Raw genomic sequence first — 10,522 nt, 5'->3', positions numbered from 1 at the left:
CATGTAGCACGTAGGATGCATCAAGATGGTCTGTTATTTTGGCTACACCTGTCCTACAAGGACCCAACCCCTGTGTTGAGTCCCCAAAGTCAAATGCACGTGATGCAAACAAGCGTTCCTACTAGGGATCCGACATGAGGCTATGTTATACTATGTTTAAACACCTTAGTTTGTTTGTTCTAGACCTGGCTAACTCGAGCGGACAGCTCGAGCCGATGGGGGGCAGCGTACCGGGAATACAAAAGCTTCACTGTCTTTGCAACTTGTCCGAACCTCGTTCTAAAATTGGGATATGACTCTAACAGAAAAGAAGTCACACGAAGTGCACACTCCCCATATGATTTAGAAGACTCAGAGAGAAGATAATTTCGCAACAATATATATACAGTCCAAACAATACCAAAGAGGTAAAAGTGACATTTAGCACATTAGACTCAAACACATAAAAATCAGATAATAAATAAAGCCAACTATAACAGATATTCTAAGCTCGAATTCTGAACCCTGAACCAGAAGTTCTGGGTTCTTTTCCCCAGCAGAGTCGCCAGAACTATCACACCTCCTTTTTACACACCCGAATGTACTATAAGGGAGTTTTTCCAATTAAAGTGACATTCGAAATGGTATTATTTGATTAAAAATTCAGAGTCGCCACTTGGGATAATTTATGGTGTCCCAAATCATCGGTTTAAAATCCCGAATCGAGGAAATATTGACTTTATTTTACAGTCCACGAACACAGAAATCTGGGTAAGGAATTTTGTTAACCCGGGAGAAGGTGTTAGGCATTCCCGGGTTCTGTGGTTTTAGCACGGTCGCTCAACTATTATTGGCCTAATTATCTGATCTAATTACACATTTTAAACCTACGTGCCCTTTTAACTTTTTAGTCGCTTTTAATATTTCAGGAAATTTCAAGGTTATTTAAAAACACATTGTATGCCCCGCTACATGAAATGCGCCAGTGGTTCACGATACGTTCTATTTAACCTTGTTGGAAATGAGAATCGGGTCACATGCAATGTATACCCGGATTTATAACATGCTTATTTCATTATTATTATTCAGAATTATGGCAGGGTCACATCAAAATGCACACCCGAGCCCCTTTAATCTAATTTGATGTAGTTCAGCCAACGAGTAACAACCCAATCTCTATACTGTGACAAAATTGTGTTCATCTATAACCAATTCGAGTAAACATACGAGCAGATAACTAAATGAACTAATTCAAAAACTATGAAAAAACAACTACACATACAAAGGGACAAACAGATCCTAGACATGAATGCTAGTGTATCCATGAACAAAATGAAATGCAGCAACTAGACACTAGCTAAAACCACAAGAATTCAAAGTAAAACAAACTTGTCATATTATTTTAACCATACTGGTGACAGAAGTAACATGCAATTATAAAGGAGTTAATGAACTTACATGGATAGTGAAAATAATTGCTACTGCCAAAATAGCACATCCTGCATTACGCGGTGAAAATTCACGGCGTAGATGCCTTGCGATGAAAACACAGAAAACAGTGACAGGTAGTATGATAAGCAATAAGGTTATAAGAAATGACTTTGCATCCATACCAAAACAAACAGAGCTTTTCCAATTAACGAGAACCTTTACCGTTACAAATTCTATTTTGATACAAAATAGCTATGGCCTACGACAACTGGAATCTGAACCGTGTGCGCTGGTGAACCTCGAACTCTGACCTTGAACAAACTCAAATCTAGACCTCAAAACTTATCGGAGTCGGTGACGTTACTGCCACGACGATGACGACACTATTAGTTTTAAACCCGTCCGACATAGAAGTGAAGAAATCGGCTGCTGCTGTGTGCATTCAAAGAAGCATCAACGGCTCCAATGGTTTCTTGGGTGTGGGTAGTCATGAGTGAGTGTTTTCCGGCGGGTTTCAGGCAGTGAGCTCTGGCAGCTTGGGTTGGGGTGAAAGAGATGATATCAGGGGTCGTTGGATTGTGTATGGTTGTTTTATTTTTGTGAAGAAGGTGAACGTTGTATCTCCTCCTCCATAATGGCGGATCTTATGTGTCTTAGGTCCTCTAGGTTCTGATAGCTTAGGTCTAGGGGTCACAAAGAAGATGACTTCGTGGGGGGGGGGGGGAGGGGGTCTGTATTGTGTATTGCGGCACTCCTCAAGTCCCTAGGTCAACCTTTGTCCCTTCGTATCTTTTCAGATGATCCTTCTTTGTTAGCTCCGCTCGTTTTCAAGCGTAGGTATTGTAGAGTCTAGGTCTAAGTTTTTTGTAGGATTTTTAGGTTAGGGGGTATGGGCCTAGAAATTATGGGCTAGGTCCAAAAATTAGGCCTAAAAATAGGTTGCTCGAGCCCAAGTTTTATTCTTTCCACGCGAACGAGATTAAAAATGCGATGTCATTTATTAATTAATCCTACTTAAGTAAAATAACTATTAAAATAAGACTGACCGTTAAAACGAAACTATTTTTAGGTATTTTTCAAGATTCAAAATGACTACAAACATTAATGAAACTATTTTTTTGTAATTTTATTTTCTTGAAATAAAATAAAGTAACATAGTCAAAATTAATTGAAATAGAGATATTAGGCCTAAGTTAAATATTAAAATGCTAAAATATAAAAAATCTTGGGGAGGGTCAAAAATCACATGTCTAAAACACCTGTTTCAAGTTTTCAACAGACAACAATTGTTAGTTTGAAACGGTGGTTGGTTTTGTGGCCTTGATTGTTTTTATCACTTGATCTTGGCAAAACTCTTTGATGAGAACCTCTGTTGCTTGCTGGCTTTCTGGAGATCGATCTCTCTTCTAAAACCAAGGAACACAACTTTCCAAAATTTCACTTGATGGTTCAACCACGTGGGGCTTTGTCCCTTTCATCTTATTCTGCCTGTATGGGCATTTGACTTCGGATTTCTTTCATTTTCAATAATTTTGACTTCAGAGCATCGGCCATCATGGTCAGTCAGCATCGACTTGATGCACTCGCTGAGGCAGGGTGATTTTCTTTGAATTTGGCTTTTATTAAGCAGAACCCTGTAAAACCAATCTTACCACCTTTTCTTTGTATTAGTTTTGGGATAGAGTTAGACCAAAAGGTATTCAAAGAAAAGCAAACAAAGGACGAGAAAGTGAATATAAAGAGAAGTGTCCCTTTCGGGGAGGACAGAAGGACTTATCTGTAGTGCATGCAGACTTCAATAGACATGACATGCTTTTTTGACTTGATACCTGATCTTCCCAACTATCCAACATCTCATAAACCCATTATGACCTGTGTTTTAATGTCGAGAAACCTTGCCAGGACCCTTTCAGTGCCAACGGTTGTAAGGGATTTCTTCTTTTCGATCAACGACGCCCTTTGCGGGTTTTCGTCAATCGACCTCTCTCATTTCTCTTCTCACCGTCTCCTTATAGTGCTCTTTACGAGTTTTTACTAACAAGACTCTCTCCTTTTCAATTTCTCTGCTCACCATCGCCTTACGGTGCCTGTAGGTTTTCACGAATAAGACTCTCTCATTTATTTTCTCTTATTTGGTTGTATCAGATTCAAATAATTCTATCCTCCCAATTTGAACCTCTTTGCCGATTGATCAGAAGGACTTGAACAAGGTTTTGGGGTAAAAAGGATTTGGGTTGAGTTACAATTTTGGAACCTTTTGGGCGGGATCATCGCCTAACCATTATAACACCTACCCAGTTTCACTTTTAAGGGGAAATCGAATTTTTGTTTTGGTGTGACTGAACCCCAGAGGGAAGCTGCCTACGTATCCTTTCGGAATCATGTCGAACGTAGTTCAGGGAAACATTTTGGTTTTGTTGTTTTTTTTCTTTTCTTTTGTTTTGATGATTTTTTTTCCAAACGTCTTCAAATTCCAAAGAGGGTAATGAAAGAAAGGTAACCGGATCAAAGGGTTAGCAAAGGGTTAGAGTGTTTGGGGTAGTGAGAATGAAAGTCTTCGTCGTCCCAATCGAATAATGTTGTTGTTGCAGAAGGATTAGACATAGTAACTTTTGACTGCGTCTGCATTTACAGCTGTTTCGGGGTCATTCCCTTCGATGTCCCCCAGGTATAATGTCCCTTTTTGCAATAATTTTCTGATAATATATGGTCCTTTCCAGTTAGGAGCAAACTTTCCTTTTTCTTCCTGATGATGGTGGAGAATACGCCTTAAAATGAGTTGCCCCACTAAAAGTTTCTAGGTAGCACTTCCTTGTTGTAGGCACGTGCCATTCTTTGTTGATACAACTGCCCGTGGCAGACTGCGGCCATTCGCTTTTCATCGATTAAGGTTAACTATTCTAGATGGGTTTTGACCCACTCACTGTCCTCATTTCAGCTACAACAATGATCCGAAGAGAAGGAATTTCAACTTCGTCGGGTATTACGGCTTCAGTGACATAAACCAAAAGATACGGGGTTGCTCCGACTGATGTGCGCACAGTAGTGCGATATCTCAACAGTGCAAAAGGAGACTTTTCATGCCATTGCATGGAACTTTGGATCATCTTTCTCAGAATCTTCTTGATGTTTTTGTTTGCTGCTTCGACAGCGATATTGTCTTTGGGCCGATAAGGAATAGAATTTCGATGCGTGATCTTAAACTGCTCACATATCTCCCTCATCAAGTGACTATTCAAGTTTGCAGCATTATCTGTAATGATAGTTGGAAGGAATACAAAAACGACAGATGATATTGGAGTGCACAAAGTCTACCACTACTTTCTTAGTGACAGTTTAGAGAGTAATTGCTTCAACCCACTTCGTGAAGTAGTCGATTGCGACCAATATGAATCTATGCCCATTTGAAGCTTTTGGCTCGATCGACCCAATGACGTCCATGCCCCAGGCAACAAGTGGCCAAGGTGCTGACATGGGGTGTAGTTCTATAGGCGGTGCATGAATCAAGTCACCGTGCACCTGACATTGATGACATTTTCAAATGAAACTGAAGTAGTCTTTTTCCATAGTCATCCAGTAATAGCCTGCTCGAAGGATCTTTTTTGCCAAAACATACCCATTCATGTGGGGTCCACAAACTCCTGCGTGCACTTCATACATGATTCTTTCGGCCTCTTCGGCATCAACACGTATTAACAAGTTGAGATCCGAAGTCCTTTTGTACAAGACCTCGCCGCTCAAGAATAAACTGCTTGCGAGCCGTCTAACGGTTCTCTTTTGGTCTCCGATGGCTTTCTCGAGATATTCTTTAGTTTTCAGAAATCTCTTGATATCATGATACCATGGTTGAACATTCAATTCTACCTCAACCGTATTGAAGTAACCTTGCCTTTCTCGGATTTGGATTTCCAACGAGTCAATATGGGCATTACTTGGGTATGGCAACATCGAGGCCGAAGTAGAGAGTGTATCAGCCAATTGATTGTGACAACGAGGGATGTACCTGAACTCGACTGACTTGAACCACCTGCTAAGATCTTCCACGTGTTGCCTATAGGGAATAACCTTGACATCCCGAGTTTCCTATTCTCCCCGAGCTTGTCGGATAATCAGATCCGAATCTCCCATGATTACTAATTCTTTGACATCTTGGTCGATTACCATGTTCATACCCATAATGCAGGCTTCATACTCGGCAGTGTTGTTTGTACAAAAAAACCGAAGCCGGGATGTGGCTGGATAATGCTGACCAGTGGGTGAGATCAAGATTGCCCCAATTCCAACACCTTTTGTGTTCACAGCTCCATCGAAGAACATTTTCCAAGCATTGGTGTCTTCTGATGTTATGTCAATTGAGTTCACCTCCTCATCCGGAAAGTAAGTACTCAGAGCTTGATATTCATCATCAACAATGTTTTCAGCTAGGTGATCTGCTAAAGCTTGAGCTTTCATTGTCGTGTGGGTGACAAAGACTATGTCATATTCAGTTAGCAGGATCTTCCATTTTGCTAACCTCCCTGTGATCATCGGCTTCTGGAATATGTACTTTAGAGGGTCCAACCTAGTAATGAGGTAAGTGGTGTAGTCCAACAAGTATTGCCTAAGCTTCTGAGTGACCCAAGTCAGAGCGTAGCAAGTTCTTTCCAACAAAGTGTATTTGGCTTCATAACTGGTAAACTTCTTACTCAAATAGTACATTTCCTGCTTTCTCTTCCCGGTCACATTGTGTTGCCCGAGGACACGGCCAAAGGAATTTTCCAAGACGTCCAGATACAAGAACAAAGGCCTCCCCAATTCAGGTGGGACCAAAACTGGCGGGTTCAACAGATATTCCTTGATTTTGTCAAAGGCTTCTTGATACTCATCCGTCTATTTAATTGCCGCATCCTTCTTTAATACCTTAAAGATGGGTTCACATGTGGAGGTCAACTGAGAAATGAATCGGCTAATGTAGTTCAACCTTCCCAGCAAGCTCATGACCTCTTTCTTGGTTCTTGGAGGAGGCAAATCCCAAATAGACTTTATCTTTGTTGGGTCTAGCTCGATGCCCCTCCAACTGACTATAAATCCCATAAGTTTGCCAGACGGAACCCCAAATGCACATTTCGCCATATTTACCTTAAAGTTATACTCTCACAGCCGCTCAAAGAATTTTCTTAGGTCTCGAACATGGTCGTCCTGTGTTCTGGATTTTATGATCACATCATCCACAGACACCTCTATCTCTTGGTGCATCATGTCATGAAAAATGGCAATCATGGCCCTCATATAAGTTGCCCGATGTTCTTCAAACCAAAAGGCATGACCCTGTAGCAATAGGTGCCCCAGGGTGTGGTGAAAGCTATTTTTTCCGCATCCTCTTCATCCATCAACACATGGTGATATCCTGCATAACAATCCATGAAAGACTGTATCTCATGTTTGGCGTAGTTATCAACAAGGATGTGGATGTTTGGCAAAGGGAAGTTATCCTTGGGACTTGCTTTGTTCATATCTCTGTACTCCACACACACTCGAGTTTTCCCGTATTTCTTTGGCACGAGAACTACATTGGCCAACCACGCGGTGTATCGGACCACTCAAATTACTCCCGCCTTCAATTGTTTTGTGACCTCTTCTTTAATTTTGTCACTGATATCAGTTTAGAACTTTCTTTGCTTTTGCTTGACAGTGGGATAGTCAGGGTAAGTCGGCAACTTGTGGACCACCAAATTGACACTCAATCATGGCATGTCATCGTAGGACCAAGCAAACACATCTTTGAATTCAAACAAAAGTTGGATCAATGTGTCCCTGGTTCTTTCATCTATGTGAATGCTTATTTTGGTTTCTTGGACTTCTTCAGAACTACCCAAATTGACCGACTCGGTTTCATTGAAGTTCGGCTTAGGTTTATTCTCAAATTGTTCCAATTCTCAATTTATTTCCCTAAAAGCCTCTTCTTCATTATATTCTTGATCTTGGTTCATTATTTCACAATTAGACAACTTGTTTGGATCTCGGTATGAAGTCCACAAGCATGTCATGTTTTTTAAAGCTGCACTATTAGAACTGAAAAAAAGAAATAAGAAAAAGTAACAAAAATCAGAAAGAATAAAGAGAGATAAACGATGAAATATTGATTACATTTCATTGAATTTTGAAGATAACAAGGTTTGCATTGGAATTTAAAGACAGGAAACTAAAAGAAACATCCGAGTTACACCCTAAAATAACTCGTGATGCAGAGAAGGTAGCAAGACTGGACTACTGGGATTCCCACCTAACTGGGAATGGAGTAGTCTTCCAATTTTGCAACTTGGCATTGGGACCATGTATAGCACCTCAGCGGTGCTCGAGCCTTCTCCTGGCTGAACCATGTGTGTTTCATACAACATTTGCCTCATAGCCCCACAGATTTCTTCAATTTCCTTGGTCGTGAAGGCCTCATCTTCCTCTTCTTCATTGTACTTGGGCCTGACGAAGGTTTTGAACAGATGCGGGATCGGCTGAGGAAAGACCCAACCATTGTTCTTTCACTTCTTTGCCCATGTTTCATCAGCTGGTGTGGCTTGGAAACACATACCAAAGAACTTCCCGCTAGCAGCTAGAGAGATAGGTTTTGTAATTCCTTGCAATGATGTATCGATCCCCTTCCCCGGTTTATAACCATGCCTGATCATTTCCTTAGCAACTATAATTGACGCATTTGAGAGAAAGGGTTGAGGAAAAGGGATTCCTTCTTCACATTGGTCTGCGACGACAACCTTGAAAGCTTGATAGACTATATGTTCACTTCCTTCCCTAGCTTCGAGACATAAGACTGACGGGTCCCGGTAAATCGATTGCTCGCCCTCTCCATGGACTACAATCTCCTGATCTTCATATTCAAATTGCACCATCTGGTGGAGAGTAGAAGGTACAGCCCCGCTGCATGAACCCAAGGTCTTCCCAAGAGGAAATTGTAGGAAGTATCCATGTCTAGGACCTGAAAGGTCATCTCGAAATCCACAAGACCAATAGTCAAGATCTGATCGATCTCACCTATGGTGTCTCTTTTGATACCATCAAAGGTATGCACATAGACGTTGTTAGGCCTGATTCTCTCAGTCCCAATCTTCATTCTTTACAAAGTTGAGAGAGGGCACATATCAACTCCGGACCCGCCATCTAGCATGACTCTCTTCACATAGTACCCCTCACATTTTACTGTTAGATGGAGGGCTTTGTTGTGGGCGGCCCCTTCCGGGGGCAAATCATTCTTGCTGAAGGAGACCTGATTGATTGCGAAGAATCTTTCTGCCATCCTTTCCAGTTGCTCAACAATGGTTTCAATTAGGACATAAGCTTCATTCAGGGTTTTTATCAACACCTTCTGATGCTCGGTTGAATTCATTAACAGAGACAACAAAGAGACCTGAGCAGGAGACTTTTGGAGCTGGTCAATTATCTCATAGTCCGTAGTTTTCATTTTCCTGAAGAACTCTTCTGCTTCTTCGGCACTAACTGGCTTTTTGATCGGGAAATGCTTCTTCGTGGCTTTATTCACTTCCTCCAGATTGAGGTATTTCTCTGCCGGGTTAGTTTCATTTGCTTCTCCCACGACTTCTTTTCCTTTGTAGGTTACTCCCGCCTTTTTATAATTCCATGAGACGGTAGTAGGATCTGTCATGGGCCTCTACGGTGCGCGGCCAATAACCACGGGCTCATTCAGCCTTGGTGAAATTACTGGCCCCTGCACCAGATATGTCTCTTTAGGCACGTACATTTTAGATCCCTTCTTCAGCTCAAACATTCTTGGAGGGCTCAATGATATTTGTTCTTTCTTATGACCCTGGGGAACATAAAGAACTGCATCTTTTGAGGGCGCTGCCCCAGTTTCGATTTCCACTTTCATTTCTTTATTTGAGGGGTGGGTTTACTCTTCTTCTCCCCTTTGTCTTGTTTCGCGACAGCCTTCAGCTTCTTTTCAACATCAGTAATTGCAATATGGCTTTCAAAGTAGAATCGAACTCCTTATCTTCGAAAATCATCCCAATAACTGGTCCGTTATTGTGAGCCGATAATGGATTGTTGGTCACATTAGGCAGGTCTTTGTACTTTAGCACTATCTGCTTTTGTGCTATGAGATTTTCAACAGCTTTTTTCAGGGTCCAACAGTTGTTTGTATCATGCCCTTCCGCTCCCGAATGGTAAGTACATTGAGTACCTGCTCTGTAGGAGGGCGACTCTAGGTTCTGCCTAGTTTGGGGTACGAGCTGCAACAGACCCATCTGGAAAAGTTTTGGGAAAAGACTAGAGTATGACTCACCAATGGGCATAAAGTTTGTTCTCCTGGGTGACTCCCGTGCACGGGCATTGTAGGGGACGTTATTATGTGGAGGTCAGAGATTATACTGAGATTGGTGAGGAGATTTATTTCTGGGAAATGGTGCTTTATTTTGGTTGAATTATTGTCGTGGCCTAACGTAGGGCTGGGAATTCATCACTGCATATAGTTGAGGAGCCATAGCATAGGCCACATCCTGATGGGGATAATAATGTTGTGGGGTGCTTGTAGAGAAGTAAGGTCTGGGTGGACAGGGTTTTCTTACACATGAAGTTGCCATTCCCACTTCTTCCTTCTTCTTTCGGTTCTCTACACCTCTAGATCCACCTTGAATTGCTTAGGAGGTAGCCCTTATAGCAGATTGACTCAATATGCGCCCAGGGTTTAGACCATTTTTGACCATTTCACCAATTTTGATGGCCTCGGCAAATGGTTTCCTCATCACGGACATCATATTCTAAAAATAATCAGCCTCTTGGGCTTGAAGAAAAACAGTAACCATCTCTGTTTCTTCTATTGGAGGCTTGACTCTGGCCGCTTGTTCGCGCCATATGACAACATACTCTTAGAAGCTTTCCGAGGACTTCTTCTAGAGATTCGACAAGGAATTCCTGTCATGGGCTATGTCGATGTTATACTGAAATTGCCTGACAAAATCCTGAGCCAGATCATCCCAAATATGGCAATGAGATATATCCTGATCCATGTACCATTGAGAAGCAATGCTGACCAGGCTCTCTCTAAAATAAGCCATGAGAAGCTCCTCTTTTCCACCCGCTCCCCGCAATTGGTTGCAGTACCTCT

Source organism: Nicotiana sylvestris, chromosome 9 (assembly GCF_000393655.2).
Source record: "Nicotiana sylvestris chromosome 9, ASM39365v2, whole genome shotgun sequence".
In the NCBI taxonomy this organism is placed as follows: Eukaryota; Viridiplantae; Streptophyta; class Magnoliopsida; order Solanales; family Solanaceae; genus Nicotiana; species Nicotiana sylvestris.
This window is presented reverse-complemented; position numbering follows the sequence as displayed.